Source organism: Rhinichthys klamathensis, unplaced genomic scaffold (genome assembly GCF_029890125.1).
Source record: "Rhinichthys klamathensis goyatoka isolate OS25496 unplaced genomic scaffold, OSU_Roscu_1.1 h1tg000481l_1, whole genome shotgun sequence".
NCBI lineage: Eukaryota > Metazoa > Chordata > Actinopteri > Cypriniformes > Leuciscidae > Rhinichthys > Rhinichthys klamathensis.
Genome location: NW_026606968.1, coordinates 733,364 through 752,408, shown reverse-complemented (window position 1 = coordinate 752,408; position 19,045 = coordinate 733,364). Strand labels below are relative to the sequence as shown.

The 19,045-nt window shown below is 47.8% G+C and overlaps 1 protein-coding gene across 50 annotated transcripts in view; it reads left to right on the top strand.

Moving 5' to 3' along the window:
* LOC130072179 (protein NLRC5-like) overlaps window positions 1–19,045 on the top strand; it is a 912,375-nt gene that overhangs the window by 225,621 nt on the left and 667,709 nt on the right. The gene's annotated exons all lie outside the window — the stretch shown is intronic.

Below are 19,045 nucleotides of genomic sequence, written 5' to 3'. Positions count from 1 at the left end.
GCTCTCCCTGTTCCTATAAGGGATGTCATGAAGGTTTCTCCTGTGGTGGACTGTGATGCTGGGGATAATGCCCATTTCCCCGAACTGCATGTGTCCATAAAAAAAGAAGAATGGCAGGAAGATGGCAGAAAGTTGCTTTCTATGGATACTCCAGAACTGAATATCGTTAGTATCTTGAGCAGACAAACACTCTACAGAGCTTGTGTAAAAACCATACATTTCCAACATCTTAAGGATGTAAGAGACTCTAAATGGACAATGGTGTTTGAATCAGGCTCTTCCCCGAAAGGTAGCTGGCGGTCCCTGTACAAAAGACCCATGAGAAGAGGGTGGGGGATCTTCAGTGGAGAATTGTGCATGGGATTTTAGCTACGAACAGACACAAAGCACTCCTTAATGTCTCAGATGATGAGGGTTGTCCTGTTTGTGGGGTGTCTGAAACGGTTTTTCATCTTTTTATTGAGTGTCCACGTTTAGATCAAATTTGGGGTTTAATGGAAAGCTGGAGTATGCAGCTTATGGGAAAGTTTAATCAAGAATTGTTTATTTTTGGTCCCAAATATTCAACAAAATATAAATCCAAAGTGGTTTTATTAAACTTCTTGTTTGGTGCAGCAAAGTTGGCAATTTGGTGTACAAGAAGAAATAAAGTAGAAGGCAGGGAAAGCGTGCACACAGTTTTGATGATGAGAGGTTTTATAAAGAAGAGATTAACGATGGAGTATGCGTATTTTAGCCTCATTAATGATGTTAATTCTTTTTTCCATGTGTGGGGAGTTGATGGTTTTATATGTGAAGCTGATGAAGGTTTTGTATTTAATTTATGAGTGTTCAGGTTTTAATTGTAGTTATTTTTATTTTATTTTTTATTTATATTTTTCATTTTTGTTTTGTGGAAAATATAACTAAATGAATGTTTTAATGGTTTGTGTTTTTTAAAATATATGTCACTTATGTTTATATTGATTAATGAAAGAAGCCCTAAAAGTCAAAGTCTCTCTCTCTCTCTCTCTCTCTCTCTCTCTCTCTCTCTCTCTCTCTCTCTCTCTCTCTCTCTCTCTCTCTCTCTCTCTCTCTCTCACACACACACACACACACACAAACCGCTGCTGTAAATGTTTTCAAGTGTGACCATCCAGCGCCGGCCGAAGAGACACACACACACACACACTCAATTACACTCTCTCTCGAACACACACACACACACACACACACACACACACACACACAATTACACTCTCTCTCTCTCACACACACACAGACACTCTCACACACACACACTCACACACACACACACACACACTTACTGTCACACACACACACACACACACACACACACACACACACTGTCTCACTCAACAAACACACACACACACACACACACACAAATACACTCTGTCTCACACACACACACACACACACACACACACACACACAAATACACTCTGTCTCACACACACACACACACACAAATACACTGCAGACACAACACTCACACACACACACACACACACTCTCACACACACACACACACAAACACACTGCAGACACAACACACACTCTCTCTCTCTCTCACACACACACACACACACACACACACTCTCTCTGTTTCACACACACACTGCAGACACAACACTCACACACACTCTCTCTCACACACACACATACACAAACAACATAATAATAATTGCATTATTATGAGAAAAGACAGTTATGCACTGCTAATGATACGGCAATAATAAATAAATACATTTTTGGTTAATTATTTTAACAAAAAAAAAGGCATTTTAACATAACATTAATAGGTTACTAATGTTAGCTACTTAAAACAAGTTGATGATTAAATAACAATTCTATGCATTAATTAATTCATAGGAATATTATTATTGTGAACTATTTTTTATAAATGAGGGAACATCTCACCACCAACTTTATCAAAACTGTTCCAATGTTATAAATCTGTCAAATGTTGATGTTGAGAGTAAATGCTGAAATACTGAGATGAGATTTAGTGTGTTCTAGGAGTGTGTCGATACACTGATCTAACGAGACGACACACGATATTGGGTTCACGAGAACGAGACGACACCATATTTTAACACTATTATTAAGAAATCTTCAATGACGAAATATATGACTGTCTTTTATTGGACTGAAAGTCACAGAATGTGAAACAATGCAGGGACATTATGTAATGTTTTAACTACTAATCATCTTGTAATGAATGTCACTTCAGCTCTACTTTCTGAGTATGAATTATCATATGCAATAAAAGACAGAATAATATAATGCAAGCGCTGTAAAAGCTCAAACTCGACTCCGTCTGATGTCTGACAGCTTTTCCCCTCGAGGAGAAATATGGTCTGGTTTTAATATGGCGAGATCTGGATTATGTTCTCCGGTCCGTATCCAGATCAGATGCTGGACCTGCACCCTAAAACCAGCACAACCAGCCCTGAATGCCAGAGCTCAAGAGTTCACAGTTCACATGTGTGTGTGTCGCACATTTAAACACAACCACAGTCCACCAAAGTGCTGAACAATGTCAGGATACACACAAATAAACACAAAACACACACAGTGTCACAGTAGCAAAACTCCAGTGGAAATGAAAGCTGAGGAACACAGGAGGGTCTTCAGCAACGGCTTAGAAACGTCATCAGTCGAGCTGTTCTTATATGAGCCGGTCGACTCTTCCAGAGATTAGGACCAGCACTGAGAAGCCTCGCTCAGCTATATGTGTTCACCTGGATCTCAGAACATCCAGGAACATCTGAGTGGACGACCTCAGTGCTTTGACAGGAGAGCGCACGTGTAAAAGCTCTCAGAAATAAGAAGGTGCCAACCCATTCAAAACAAGCAATAAAATCTTCAAATCAATCCTGAAGCGCACAGAAGCCAGTGGAGCGAGGCTGAAACTGGGGGAATGTGCTCACGCTTTCAGTCCCAGTTAGGAGCCGAGCTGCTGCATTCTGGACTAACTGTAAGCCATGAAGAGATGATCCAATCCAACATATAAATGGAAGAAGGATGGGCTGCAGGTGTCACTGGAGATGTTTAGACTTCTTGCCACCTATCAGAGAGCAGTCAAGGAAGCTAAAGGACAGTACCTTTCTAATCTCATCAATAGCAATAGCCACCGCCCTGGTATCCTGTTTAGCACTATTAATTCTGTCATTAATCCGGTGTCTGTTGTTTTGAATGATGTATCAGAAAAAACATGCAATGCATTCAAACAACACTTTTTGGACAAGGTTTCGTCTGTTAGGCAAACTATCACACAAGCTCCTGCTGTTGTCTTTTCCTCCCGAGCGACGCAATGCATGCTGGAGAACTTTGATGCAGTTACTCTGGAGGACCTCAAAAAAGCTGTCCATGAGCTGAAGCCTACCACCTGTCCTCTAGACGCTGTTCCTGCCAGGATTTTGAAAGAGGCTATTGACTTCGTAGGTCCTTTTCTCGTCACCTTCATAAATAGCTGTCTAAGTTTGGGGACTGTTCCCACTGCTCTCAAACACGCTATTGTTAGACCGCTGCTCAAAAAACCCAACCTAGATTCCACCATACTGTCCAATTTTCGACCAATATCTCATCTGTCACTTCTGTCTAAGCTGATGGAGAAGCTTGTTTTCTCCTAGCTTCAGTCTCACCTACATCTGCACGTCATTAGTGATAAATTTCAGTCTGGTTTCAGGTCCAGACATAGCACTGAATCAGCGTTACTGAGGGTCCATGATGACATTCTTGGAGCTCTGGATAGTAAAAGCTCTGTGGTTTTGGTCTTACTGGACCTTACCGCTGCATTTGACACCGTGGATCATTCCATCCTCATCTCCCGTCTTCAACATTTTGTTGGTTTGCAGGGCGCAGTGCTCAATTGGTTCTCCTCATATCTCACTAACAGAACTTTTTCAGTAATGCTCGACGACTTTTCCTCCTCATCTGCCCCTCTGTCATCCGGTGTGCCTCAAGGATCCATTCTCGGTCCTGTTCTGTTCTCTCTCTATATGCTGCCACTTGGACAACTCATCTCCAATCATAACGTTCACTTTCATTTCTATGCAGACGACCTCCAGATCTACCTTCCTGTGATTCTGAACAATCGTTCTGCGCTGGACCCCCTCTATAACTGCCTTAGGGACATTAAGCAGTGGCTTTCCCAGAATTTCCTTCATTTGAATGAAGGAAAGACGGAGTACATCCTGTTCAGCCCTGACTCGCCCAATAGTTCTTTCAGTTTTGGTCCTCTAACACCTCAGTTTGCACCCACTGCACGTAACTTGGGTGTAATTTTTGACAAAAATTTGCAGTACGACAAACAGATTAGTGCTGTTGTTAAGGCGAGCTTTTACCAGCTAAGGCTTCTCATTAAGGTCAAACCATTCTTGTCCCGAGCTGACCTTGAAAAAGTCATTCATGCCTTTATCAGCTCGAGGATAGACTACTGTAATGCCCTCTACACTGGACTTAATCAATCATTTCTTAATCGGCTTCAACTGGTTCAAAACGCGGCAGCACGTCTCCTCACTAACACCTCCAAACGCTCGCACATCACCCCCGTCCTCCGCTCGCTCCACTGGCTCCCGATACGGTTTAGGGTGGAGTATAAGGTCCTGCTGTTCGTGTTCAAGGCCATCAATGGTCTGGCCCCGGTCTACCTCGCCGATTTAGTAACGGTCTATCATCCACCCAGAACTCTCCGCTCATCTGAACACACCTATTTGGTCATTCCCAAATTTAAATATAAAAAGTTTGGAGGCCGGTCATTTGCTGTCCAGGGCCCTAAACTGTGGAACGCTTTACCATCACTCCTACGAAGCATCACCGTGTTGAGTGCTTTTAAGTCGCAGTAAAAAACACATCTGTTCAGACAAGCTTTTAACATGTAATCTCCGACTCTGGCTGATATTTGTGTTTTGTTTTGTTTTGTTTTGTTTTTTTCCCTTTTTTCTGTTGTCTATTGATGCTTTTACTGGAAAGCGCCTTGTGCACCTTTTGGCTGTTGTAAGGCGCTATAAAAATAAAATTTGATTGATTGATTGATTGATATAAAGAGTTCCAGTAGTCTAGTCTAGACGTAATAAAAGCATGGTCAGAAGAGACCAGGACAACTAGACGAGCCCTGAGACACAGCGCCTGTGAAGACCTCGTGGACTCGACAGTCATCGGCACAGATCCTCAGCAGAGACCAGGAGAAGCAGACGAGTCTTCCACACAGACCCGATGACCAGCTTCAGATCCTCAGCAGAGACCAGGAGAAGCAGACAAGTCCTCCACACAGACCCGATGACCAGCTTCAGATCCTCAGCAGAGACCAGGATGAGCAGACGAGTCCTCCACACAGACCCGATGACCAGCTTCAGATCCTCAGCAGAGACCAGGAGAAGCAGACGAGTCCTCCACACAGACCCGATGACCAGCTTCAGATCCTCAGCAGAGACCAGGAGAAGCAGACGAGTCCTCCACACAGACCCGATGACCAGCTTCAGATCCTCAGCAGAGACCAGGAGAAGCAGACTAGTCCTCCACACAGACCCGATGACCAGCTTCAGATCCTCAGCAGAGACCAGGAGAAGCAGACGAGTCCTCCACACAGACCCGATGACCAGCTTCAGATCCTCAGCAGAGACCAGGAGAAGCAGACGAGTCCTCCACACAGACCCGATGACCAGCTTCAGATCCTCAGCAGAGACCAGGAGAAGCAGACGAGTCCTCCACACAGACCCGATGACCAGCTTCAGATCCTCAGCAGAGACCAGGAGAAGCAGACGAGTCCTCCACACAGACCCGATGACCAGCTTCAGATCCTCAGCAGAGACAAGGAGAAGCAGACGAGTCCTCCATACAGACCCGATGACCAGCTTCAGATCCTCAGCAGAGACCAGGAGAAGCAGACAAGTCCTCCACACAGACCCGATGACCAGCTTCAGATCCTCAGCAGAGACCAGGAGAAGCAGACGAGTCCTCCACACAGACCCGATGACCAGCTCCAGATCCTCAGCAGAGACCAGGAGAAGCAGACAAGTCCTCCACACAGACCCGATGACCAGCTTCAGATCCTCAGCAGAGACCAGGAGAAGCAGACGAGTCCTCCACACAGACCCGATGACCAGCTTCAGATCCTCAGCAGAGACCAGGAGAAGCAGACGAGTCCTCCACACAGACCCGACGACCAGCTTCACATCTTCAGCAGAGACCAGGAGAATCAGACGAGTCCTCCACACAGACCCGATCACCAGCTTCAGATCCTCAGCAGAGACCAGGAGAAGCAGACGAGTCCTCCACACAGACCCGATGACCAGCTTCAGATCCTCAGCAGAGACCAGGAGAAGCAGACGAGTCCTCCACACAGACCCGATGACCAGCTTCAGATCCTCAGCAGAGACCAGGAGAAGCAGACGAGTCCTCCACACAGACCCGATCACCAGCTTCAGATCCTCAGCAGAGACCAGGAGAAGCAGACGAGTCCTCCACACAGACCCGATGACCAGCTTCAGATCCTCAGCAGAGACCAGGAGAAGCTGACGAGTCCTTCACACAGACCCGATGACCAGCTTCAGATCCTCAGCAGAGACCAGGAGAAGCAGACGAGTCCTCCACACAGACCCGATGACCAGCTTCAGATCCTCAGCAGAGACCAGGAGAAGCAGACGAGTCCTCCACACAGACCCGATGACCAGCTTCAGATCCTCAGCAGAGACCAGGAGAAGCAGACGAGTCCTCCACACAGACCCGATGACCAGCTTCAGATCCTCAGCAGAGACCAGGAGAAGCAGACGAGTCCTCCACACAGACCCGATGACCAGCTTCAGATCCTCAGCAGAGACCAGGAGAAGCAGACGAGTCCTCCACACAGACCCGATGACCAGCTTCAGATCCTCAGCAGAGACCAGGAGAAGCAGACGAGTCTTCCACACAGACCCGATGACCAGCTTCAGATCCTCAGCAGAGACCAGGAGAAGCAGACGAGTCCTCCACACAGACCCGATGACCAGCTTCAGATCCTCAGCAGAGACCAGGAGAAGCAGACGAGTCCTCCACACAGACCCGATGACCAGCTTCAGATCCTCAGCAGAGACCAGGAGAAGCAGACGAGTCCTCCACACAGACCCGATGACCAGCTTCAGATCCTCAGCAGAGACCAGGAGAAGCAGACGAGTCCTCCACACAGACCCGATGACCAGCTTCAGATCCTCAGCAGAGACCAGGAGAAGCAGACGAGTCCTCCACACAGACCCGATGACCAGCTTCAGATCCTCAGCAGGGACCAGGAGAAGCAGACGAGTCCTCCACACAGACCCGATGACCAGCTTCAGATCCTCAGCCGAGACCAGGAGAAGCAGACGAGTCCTCCACACAGACCCGATGACCAGCTTCAGATCCTCAGCAGAGACCAGGAGAAGCAGACGAGTCCTCCACACAGACCCGATGACCAGCTTCAGATCCTCAGCAGAGACCAGGAGAAGCAGACGAGTCCTCCACACAGACCCGATGACCAGCTTCAGATCCTCAGCAGAGACCAGGAGAAGCTGACGAGTCCTTCACACAGACCCGATGACCAGCTTCAGATCCTCAGCAGAGACCAGGAGAAGCAGACGAGTCCTCCACACAGACCCGATGACCAGCTTCAGATCCTCAGCAGAGACCAGGAGAAGCAGACGAGTCCTCCACACAGACCCGATGACCAGCTTCAGATCCTCAGCAGAGACCAGGAGAAGCAGACGAGTCCTCCACACAGACCCGATGACCAGCTCCAGATCCTCAGCAGAGACCAGGAGAAGCAGACAAGTCCTCCACACAGACCCGATGACCAGCTTCAGATCCTCAGCAGAGACCAGGAGAAGCAGACGAGTCCTCCACACAGACCCGATGACCAGCTTCAGATCCTCAGCAGAGACCAGGAGAAGCAGACGAGTCCTCCACACAGACCCGACGACCAGCTTCACATCTTCAGCAGAGACCAGGAGAATCAGACGAGTCCTCCACACAGACCCGATCACCAGCTTCAGATCCTCAGCAGAGACCAGGAGAAGCAGACGAGTCCTCCACACAGACCCGATGACCAGCTTCAGATCCTCAGCAGAGACCAGGAGAAGCAGACGAGTCCTCCACACAGACCCGATGACAAGCTTCAGATCCTCAGCAGAGACCAGGAGAAGCAGACGAGTCCTCCACACAGACCCGATCACCAGCTTCAGATCCTCAGCAGAGACCAGGAGAAGCAGACGAGTCCTCCACACAGACCCGATGACCAGCTTCAGATCCTCAGCAGAGACCAGGAGAAGCTGACGAGTCCTTCACACAGACCCGATGACCAGCTTCAGATCGTCAGCAGAGACCAGGAGAAGCAGACGAGTCCTCCACACAGACCCGATGACCAGCTTCAGATCCTCAGCAGAGACCAGGAGAAGCAGACGAGTCCTCCACACAGACCCGATGACCAGCTTCAGATCCTCAGCAGAGACCAGGAGAAGCAGACGAGTCCTCCACACAGACCCGATGACCAGCTTCAGATCCTCAGCAGAGACCAGGAGAAGCAGACGAGTCCTCCACACAGACCCGATGACCAGCTTCAGATCCTCAGCAGAGACCAGGAGAAGCAGACGAGTCCTCCACACAGACCCGATGACCAGCTTCAGATCCTCAGCAGAGACCAGGAGAAGCAGACGAGTCTTCCACACAGACCCGATGACCAGCTTCAGATCCTCAGCAGAGACCAGGAGAAGCAGACGAGTCCTCCACACAGACCCGATGACCAGCTTCAGATCCTCAGCAGAGACCAGGAGAAGCAGACGAGTCCTCCACACAGACCCGATGACCAGCTTCAGATCCTCAGCAGAGACCAGGAGAAGCAGACGAGTCCTCCACACAGACCCGATGACCAGCTTCAGATCCTCAGCAGAGACCAGGAGAAGCAGACGAGTCCTCCACACAGACCCGATGACCAGCTTCAGATCCTCAGCAGAGACCAGGAGAAGCAGACGAGTCCTCCACACAGACCCGATGACCAGCTTCAGATCCTCAGCAGGGACCAGGAGAAGCAGACGAGTCCTCCACACAGACCCGATGACCAGCTTCAGATCCTCAGCAGAGACCAGGAGAAGCAGACGAGTCCTCCACACAGACCCGATGACAAGCTTCAGATCCTCAGCAGAGACCAGGAGAAGCAGACGAGTCCTCCACACAGACCCGATCACCAGCTTCAGATCCTCAGCAGAGACCAGGAGAAGCAGACGAGTCCTCCACACAGACCCGATGACCAGCTTCAGATCCTCAGCAGAGACCAGGAGAAGCTGACGAGTCCTTCACACAGACCCGATGACCAGCTTCAGATCGTCAGCAGAGACCAGGAGAAGCAGACGAGTCCTCCACACAGACCCGATGACCAGCTTCAGATCCTCAGCAGAGACCAGGAGAAGCAGACGAGTCCTCCACACAGACCCGATGACCAGCTTCAGATCCTCAGCAGAGACCAGGAGAAGCAGACGAGTCCTCCACACAGACCCGATGACCAGCTTCAGATCCTCAGCAGAGACCAGGAGAAGCAGACGAGTCCTCCACACAGACCCGATGACCAGCTTCAGATCCTCAGCAGAGACCAGGAGAAGCAGACGAGTCCTCCACACAGACCCGATGACCAGCTTCAGATCCTCAGCAGAGACCAGGAGAAGCAGACGAGTCTTCCACACAGACCCGATGACCAGCTTCAGATCCTCAGCAGAGACCAGGAGAAGCAGACGAGTCCTCCACACAGACCCGATGACCAGCTTCAGATCCTCAGCAGAGACCAGGAGAAGCAGACGAGTCCTCCACACAGACCCGATGACCAGCTTCAGATCCTCAGCAGAGACCAGGAGAAGCAGACGAGTCCTCCACACAGACCCGATGACCAGCTTCAGATCCTCAGCAGAGACCAGGAGAAGCAGACGAGTCCTCCACACAGACCCGATGACCAGCTTCAGATCCTCAGCAGAGACCAGGAGAAGCAGACGAGTCCTCCACACAGACCCGATGACCAGCTTCAGATCCTCAGCAGGGACCAGGAGAAGCAGACGAGTCCTCCACACAGACCCGATGACCAGCTTCAGATCCTCAGCCGAGACCAGGAGAAGCAGACGAGTCCTCCACACAGACCCGATGACCAGCTTCAGATCCTCAGCAGAGACCAGGAGAAGCAGACGAGTCCTCCACACAGACCCGATGACCAGCTTCAGATCCTCAGCAGAGACCAGGAGAAGCAGACGAGTCCTCCACACAGACCCGATGACCAGCTTCAGATCCTCAGCAGAGACCAGGAGAAGCTGACGAGTCCTTCACACAGACCCGATGACCAGCTTCAGATCCTCAGCAGAGACCAGGAGAAGCAGACGAGTCCTCCACACAGACCCGATGACCAGCTTCAGATCCTCAGCAGAGACCAGGAGAAGCAGACGAGTCCTCCACACAGACCCGATGACCAGCTTCAGATCCTCAGCAGAGACCAGGAGAAGCAGACAAGTCCTCCACACAGACCCGATGACCAGCTTCAGATCCTCAGCAGAGACCAGGAGAAGCAGACGAGTCCTCCACACAGACCCGATGACCAGCTTCAGATCCTCAGCAGAGACCAGGAGAAGCAGACGAGTCCTCCACACAGACCCGATGACCAGCTTCAGATCCTCAGCAGAGACCAGGAGAAGCAGACGAGTCCTCCACACAGACCCGATGACCAGCTTCAGATCCTCAGCAGAGACCAGGAGAAGCAGACGAGTCCTCCACACAGACCCGATGACCAGCTTCAGATCCTCAGCAGAGACCAGGAGAAGCAGACGAGTCCTCCACACAGACCCGATGACCAGCTTCAGATCCTCAGCAGAGACCAGGAGAAGCTGACGAGTCCTCCACACAGACCCGATGACCAGCTTCAGATCCTCAGCAGAGACCAGGAGAAGCAGACGAGTCCTCCACACAGACCCCATGACCAGCTTCAGATCCTCAGCAGAGACCAGGAGAAGCAGACGAGTCCTCCACACAGACCTGATGACCAGCTTCAGATCCTCAGCAGAGACCAGGAGAAGCAGACGAGTCCTCCACACAGACCCGATGACCAGCTTCAGATCCTCAGCAGAGACCAGGAGAAGCAGACGAGTCCTCCACACAGACCCGATGACCAGCTTCAGATCCTCACACCTAATGCTGGCGTGATCAATCCCAATCTTCCAGCAGAAGAGCTCAATCCAATACTCTCAATCATATCAGTCCACAATCTGCCTTGTGATGCGCCTGGATCATCATCAAACATGTTCCTCCGTGTGTCCAGAGGAGAACTGGTCCGGTATTTCTCCGTTCTGGCTCCTGGTGGAGTTTGGTGTAAGGTATCTGGGGTAAATCATTGACTCTGTCCTGAATGCAAATAAAGCACATTCTTCCTAAAACCCAAAGTTTTTAGGATTAATGAAAATTACTGGACTTTGGTGCCAACAAGTCTGCTTCTAACACGTTTACGACTCTGGGACACTCACCAGAGACTAACCCTGCATTCTCCCACTCACTAGTCCAAGCTTCAAAGGAATTCCAGAGAACCCCCCCTATTGGGTGCTCAATGCACGCAGATACAAACACACACACATATATGAACTTTTACTACTCTCCTCATTTAAAGACATTTACTGAGGTATATTTGATATGTTGTTATGTTTGTCGATTGCCCAGGTCCTATGAAGGGATCTATGAGTGTGTGTTAGTTTAAAACAAACTGCAAGGGCAGTTAATTATGCTTTTAATGTAACTTTGCAATATAACTCTCCTTAAATGTCTTTCTTCCTATGTCCAAAATCCTAATGAGCTGAGAAGGTCATTTATGTAATTGAACAAGCCATAAAATGTATTTTACTATGTTTTACCATCTTTTAAATGATTCTGAACAAATTCTGACTGATCGTAAAACCTGTGAATGCGGCCATAATTTAGCTTTGACAAGACAAAGAGAATTTTGCCGCCAAGAGTTTCGTTGAATGTCATTGGCCAGTTCGCACCTCAGAGGTGTGGACTCCAGTTCCTTTAAAGGAACTGGACTCGCTCTTGCTCGGGCTTCCCTCTCTGACCGGTCTCTCTGTCTCCCCTCTCTGGCTGGTACCCTGGACTGCTCTTCCTCCATCATGTGACTCCTTGGTCCATCGGGACCTCGTGTTCATGCGAGTACCCATCTTTCCTTTGTTTGTCTAGTTCAGTTTTATTTTCCTTTTTGTATTCTCCTTTGTTCATTCTCACCGGCGAGTGAAATGAACTTAGTTTGAATCATTTCTTTGGCAACACCTTCAACGGACGATTTGAACATCCCGCCACACGGGCGCGCCGGAAAGGACCTCTGACCGGGTTCGGAACACACGTAACGTTACACAAGAGAACATGATCAGCAAGTATTCGTTTCCTACCGAGATCTAAATACTGCTAAGATTGCCTGCCCTAATTAGGGTACGATTTGACTAGTTGTCTCTCTTAACGGTTCTGTGTCTGATGAATTTTGCCAAACTCACCAGCTCTCTCTATCTCTCTCTCTTTCTCTTTCTATATGCATTCTCCTTCCTCGATGTTTTATTGTGTTTGTAAATACATTTATTCCTTGTAACGTTTATTAACCATATACGTAATCACCTTTATTAAATACATATATTCATTGATTGATTCTGCCTGTGCTCATACTTCAAATCACTTAAATGTTTCGATCAGCTATAAGCTTTGAAATGGTATAATACTTTAAATAGTATTGTGACGAAACAGGAGAGCTATCTTTTACGGCCGTAAAGATCGTCTCTTCCTGCGAGTCTCTTAAAGGTAATTTCTCTGTGATGAAGATCCATGACCAGTTTGCTGGACAAACAGATTATTCGATAATAATTAATTCCATTGAGGAGTATCCTAAGAATCTATATATTCCAGACGATTTGTATATGAATATTGAATTATAATTCGTTATGATTTAATTATTGATAAATACAATTGATCTATCTTGCCGATCTGTATGAATAATTGATTATACATCCATTATATTCGGTCGTTCATAACAGATTGCGTAACCCCTTTGCCGGGTGATTTTTAACATGTATTGTTATCTGGGTCAAACCCGTATCAATAGTTATTAATTTGTAATTACTAAATATTGAATACATATTCCCCAATGGCCCAAATACTTTACAGAGTTTTGGTGGAGAATGATGCGGGAACATTTTAAATTTGTTTATGGGCAATTCAGTTTCAGTCTGTGTGTATATTGTTATTTAGTATTGTATGCGCGTTTCGAATCGTGAGCCAAAGCGCGCAGCGCGAACTCACTGACTAAACTGAGTAAAGGCACAAAGCCGAATTCAGGTAAGCACATTAACAGCTGCTAAATATGTCTTAACATTTTAGTCACTGTTAATTGCTAAATTAAACTGCAGTTATATTAATAATATTAAAATTGCCTCTGTAAAGACGCGCTACATTTTAATATTAAAAACTCCCCTGCCCGAACGAGATTCTTCTAACAGGGTGAAGACAAGATTTAGTGAAACGATGCTCTTTCACTATTCTTAAAAAGGCCTTATAATCGTTAGATTAACGATAAAACTCCTGGTTAAACATTGACGTAGCTACTCAATTGTAAAAACCTAAAGCATATTTAATCATAGGTGCTATTTGATATATGTTATGGGAGTCGAAAAACAGATGAATAATTCCTGTTTTCTCTCGCACAACGCAGCGACGAATCCTGCTAGATGTGCTTGTAAAACATAGCACCGGAAAAATCCAACACTGAAAACATTTTTCATAAATGCTATTTGATAAATGTTATTTGGATCCGAAAAACAGATGCCTAATTCCTGTTGTCCACAATTTACGTGTAGTGCAGCGAAGAAATTCTGCCACACACTTTTGTGAAATATAGCACCAAAAAAAAAAAATCCGCCGAGATTTAAATTTTATGTTTGTGATCTATGCAGTAACGGGGCGTGCCCTTAGATTTGAATCACATTTGAAGCAGGCTGGTTGTTATTCCGCTGACAAACACAAGAGGGCAACCTTTAAGTGTGTGTGACAGTCTCAAGTTACTACCACGCCCTGACTTCACCCCGCATGAACGAAAATTGCGCCATTGTGTGGGCATGCGCAAACAGGTCACTCTGTTCTAAAAATTCTCTCGTTCTTTTTCATTTTCCCTGTGATTAGGAACTTTGCAGTCTAAACTTTCAATACATATTCGCATTGGAAAGCTTTGCTTGTGTTAATATTGTTGAACGTTAGATAGTTCTCCTGCCTCTGATTGTTTGTACTTGGCTTGAGTTTGATTCAAACAGGATTTGGATTAAAATTTAGAGTGAAGTCTCAGCTCAGACTCAGCCACTGTTTGACCCACTTAGGTGGAAGTAAGCCATCCAATGGCCGTCTCCTGCTAGGTCGGTTCGCAGCTGTCGAGTCTCTTCACTCTCTCTTTTCAATTCTGTTTTGAATCACTTATTGCTACTTCTCTCTTTGGATTATTTCATAATTATTAATGATACCTTGCAGTAATCTTGATTATTATCAGAGATAATCCTGATCTTTAACTTTCGGTACACGCTTATTTAAATTGAGTTTAACAAGTTTAAATTTTAATTTAAATTAAGTTTGTCTATTCAGCCCTCTGATTTACTATCAGATATAATTCTGATCTTGAACTTTCTGTACACGCGTATTTAAATTGAGTTTAACAAGTTTAAATTTTAATTTAAATTAAGTTTGTCTATTCAGCCATCTGATCTATTATCAGATATAATTCTGATCTTGAACTTCCTTTACACGCTTATTTGAATTTGGTTCAAACAACTTTGAATTTAAATTTAAATTAAGGTGGCTGATTCAACCAGGTTAACGACAGAGAGTAAGTGCGTCCCCTTGTGGCGAAAACCCACTACTACGGTACACCTCCTCCTGCGTTCAGCCTGCTCTTTAGTTCTACCTTTCTCTCTTGATTATTTCATAATTATTAATGATACTTCATTGCTATCATTGGTGATTATCGGATATTATTCTGATTTTCCTTTTAATTCTTCTTACATGCTTATTTAAATTTGATTTAACCTTCGTTGAATTTGATTTGAATTAAGTTTGTCCATTCAAGTCAGGTGGGCCACCACTGAGGAAGTACGTACCCTTGTGGCACAAACACGCTACGACAGCCTGCTTCCTCCGTGTTTCATCTGGCTTTCCTTATTCTCTATTTTCTCTTTTGGGTTAGGTCATTTTGATAATTACCAACATTATCGTAATTTCCTTTTGTTTATTATTATTTAGTAAAGCCTTTGCCTTTATTTCTACACACATAATTACTCAATTTGGATAAACAAGAAAGCCTTAATTCACTTTAGGTTTCACTTGCTAAATCCTGTTCTGTATTTGTACGTAGAATTCCCTAGGGCACTGTGGTGATTCGACAGGCATCTCTGGTTGGTTTCCGGCAAGCTGGTTTGTCTGACCGGCGTTACCGACGCGGACCGTGAGTGAGTCTCGGACTTCTCTGTCTCTTTCCATTTGGTGCGACACATGAACTGTGTCATCAGCAATCTGGCACTCCAAAGTCGCAGATTGTTTGAGAGGAACGCACCTTGGTACAGATGAACAGAGAGGCCCGGGGACACGGCGGTTGAGTGTGGGGACGACGGAAGGATTAACCACGACGCTGGCTCCAACCAGAGTGACCACAAGTCACCCAGGCAAACTAAATAAGGTAAAACCCATCTGGAGAGCAGGCTCAGGCCTCGTTATCCCCTGCAACACTCTCTGTGTTAGTATATCTCCCATTTCATTACAGACCTATTAATTTGTTTTGTTTCATTTTACTGCAAACCTTTCTATCTCACTATTTTTCCGTTCTGTTGTGATTTGTTTTGTTTTGAGACAGAACCTATGAGAGACACTGGAAGACAGCTAAATAATAGATCGACCACTGAGCAGCTAGCGTCACCACGTGACTCCCTAGGCTGCCGCCCTGTCAAAATCTTTATTTAGGCCCTGCGCTGACCTACGCAAATTGTCCCAATCTAACTGTCTGCATCAGTTAGCCAAAATTCTCATAGACGGCACAGCCCGTATTAGCATAATTCCTTAACGGTAGAACGAACTTGCCTTGGTCTCTTTGTGTGTGTGCTGTGTTTCTCTCGCCCACAGTGAGCCAGTATGTCCCGTGCCTCCAGTCCCGCAGCCCACTGGGACAACCTCGACACATGGCTGACAGCCATGACGGCTACCTTCCTGCCCGAGGAAGCTGGTGACTCAGAGCCCCCGAGCCAAGAGCAGCTGGACGCCGACTTGGACAAGCTGATGGAACACGATCCAACCCAGAGCTACCAATACAAAGACTGGGCCAAAATCGTTGGACATCTCGCTCACACACTTGTCAACCAGGCACGGCTCAGCGAAAGACACGGCATCAACCTGGAGCAGGAAGCCGCAACGCTAAAGCTTCAAGTGGAGGAGGCCCGGAGGAACCAAACCCACGCTCAGTCTCGTCTGGACCAGCTACTCCTTGAGACCCACGACCAGCGCGGGAAAAAGGATGCAACAGACCCAGAGCTACAAGAAAAAGTGGAAAAACTCCAAAAAGCCCTGTCTGATCTTCGTCTGGACACAGACCAAAGAGAGCAGTCGGAGAAAGAAAGCAGAGAGGAACTCGACAAGAAACTCCGACATGGTGAAGCTCTCCTTGCAAGAGCAGAGACTGAACTAAAAGAAAGAGACACTAAAGCCACGGCCTGCGAAAAACACTTGCAAGCGGCCCAAGCTAAAATCCACGAGCTTGTTCAGCAGAGACACGATCTCGAATACGAACTTGACATTGTCCGCACAGAGCTGAAACACTCGTATAGACTGCAGAGTGACCGGGAAGGGGAAACACACACCACACAGTTTCCCCTGACCAGCCGGTCCGCATCTTTCAGCCAAGAGCTAAGAGCTGAAAAGGGGGGCGAAAGTCCACCGTTCAAGACACCACTAGCCAGCGCACAAGAACCCCCGCCAGCAGCAAGGAGGGGGGCCTTCAAGAGAACCCCTGCCCCTAACCACGGCACGGCCCCCAAAGAACTCGACAAGCTGGCCAGACACATCCCTACGTTCACTCCGAACCCTGCAGGAGGCCACGACGTGCATGCCTACCTGCAAGACATTGACTTTCACTTACAAACTGTCACCAACGCGACCGCTTGGGACAGATTGTACCTGCTAAGAATTACGTCCAGTTGTGATGTGCGTAGCTTCCTTGACCGTCAAACAGAGACTATCAAAACGGACTACCAGCAGCTGCAACAAGCTTTGATCCGTGAATTCTCTGATCCAGAATCAGACCAAGGGTTGTTCACCGCCATGGACCTCCAGCAGGCCCGACTTGAAACCCCACAGACCTACTACAGCCGACTCCGACAAGCCTACTTCGGAGCACGGAACCAGCCTTATATGGAAGAGGATGTCAATTTCAGAACTTTGTTCCTTCGAAATCTGCATCCCACATTGAGTCATCACTTAGGCATCCTGGCCTGTCCCCGTAGCATGTCTACCCAACAGCTACGAGACTTGGCCCACAAAGCTCACATTAAGCAAAAGATTGTGTCCGAAAAGACTTTGAAAGACCACACAATCTACTCTGTCTCTGAGCACTACTCAGAGCTGGCTCTAGAGGGCGCCCCACAACACCACAGCCCTTTTCACAGACAGTCAGAACCGTTCCAGGCCAACAGAGGGCAGCACAACTGTGATGGTGCGCGTCCTAGACACCAGAGCGAGCGCTCTGAAAGATTCTGGGAAACCAGCCGGCGACCCAGAAATAGCCGACCCCCATCACCAAGAACCCCAAGCCCAGAAAACAGGCCATGGAGCCCCTCTCGACATGCCACCGACGAGCCCAGGTCTGAGCCCACATCAGATAGAAATCGTATGGCCCCGTCAGAGACGGCGGAGATCCTGAAGGTGCTGAAAGAGCTTCTTCACAGGAAACTTCACAAGGGACACAGGAAGGATGAGCCCGACGTCTTGTGTCTAAGCGTAAGACCAAGCACCCTGAACACTGCTCGTCGGCCACAGGCCACAGAGCCAGCTGTCACATCACAAAGTGACAGCATCATCCAGCCACCTCAGCTGACAGCTGCACTTCCTGAGCATGACAGCACAGTTTCCCACGACTGGGTCCAACACCACAAAGGACCAGGAAATGCTGTTTTGGTTAACTGCCTCCGCAGCGAACCACCCGAGACCAGCCCTAACTACCCATCGATCACCACACCAGCCCCGACGCCAAGATTTCTGGGGAACCTAATCCAAAAGGGGGTGGCCCGGAAACTCTACCTGGCTGTCACGCTGGAAAATGAGGTGAGGCTTGAAGCCCTGGTCGACACGGGCTCAGACCTCACTTTAATATCAGCTGAACTTTTTGAAAGACTCAGATTCAAAGCTAAGAAACAAGATCGAACTCTCACATCTCAAACGTGTGAGCTGACTGTGCAGTCATACAGCCAGAACGACATTCGACTCAAACAGGTAGCTCCAGTTCACCTTACACTTGGCTCTATGGGTCTGATCCACCCAGTGTACATCTCACAAATGAACACTCACCCACTTCTAATTGGCAAAGACCTGTTAGATCGCTTTGAGCCTTTACTGGACTTCAAACAGCTGAAAGTTTGGGCTCAAGTTCAGGAACCTCTCCCCCTCCCGTCAGACAGGTCACCTGTGCCAGACTGTCAGGTCACAGAGGTCACAAGAACTCCCGCAGAGCCAGACTTCAAGGTCACCAAGGTCACGGGAACTCCCCCAGCCAGCCATGAAGACACAGCCTCAGCACCACATGAAGGTTTGAATTCGCTACCCTGCATCTTCCAGCTCACCAATGACAATTCAATGCCCACTATGAGAAACCACCCCTCATACCCCTCCAACCACCCACGCAAGGCGTCTGAACCAACCGACAACCGGTGCACCAGACAACTGCAGTTCACCAAGCACATGCTGCATGCACGGGACAACTTTACGTGTTCTGCACCTGGTGACATCACTGCGCCAC